Source organism: Nanorana parkeri, unplaced genomic scaffold (assembly GCF_000935625.1).
Source record: "Nanorana parkeri isolate BGI_ZX_2015 unplaced genomic scaffold, ASM93562v1 scaffold4887, whole genome shotgun sequence".
Classification (NCBI taxonomy): Eukaryota; Metazoa; Chordata; class Amphibia; order Anura; family Dicroglossidae; genus Nanorana; species Nanorana parkeri.
This window is the reverse complement of record NW_017311147.1, coordinates 6,512-6,838: the sequence shown is the minus strand read 5'-3', so window position 1 is coordinate 6,838 and position 327 is coordinate 6,512.

The window sequence follows — 327 nt, the reverse complement described above, 5'->3', positions numbered from 1 at the left end:
TTCACCTTCTTCCACCATAATCCATGGATGAGTCGTGTTCGGGGCCTCGGTCACCCACACATTCTAATGCCGTTACCCTGCCAGGCCATAATGGTTCCTGCTGGGAGGATATGCTGGGACTTGCAGTCCCTCAGTGGTGAGGGACGGGTTTGCCTGATTGTAATAAAAGTAGTTCCCGTTACTCTGCGTAGCGCTTTGGAAACGTGGCAGAATTCCCGGTATGCGGGGCGTGCTGCACTGACAATAGCCGGGTTATAAATACTTCCCCCGTCCCTTGTGTCCGTTATGATATTTTGATCTATTTATACCCAGTATGGGGGAGCTGAC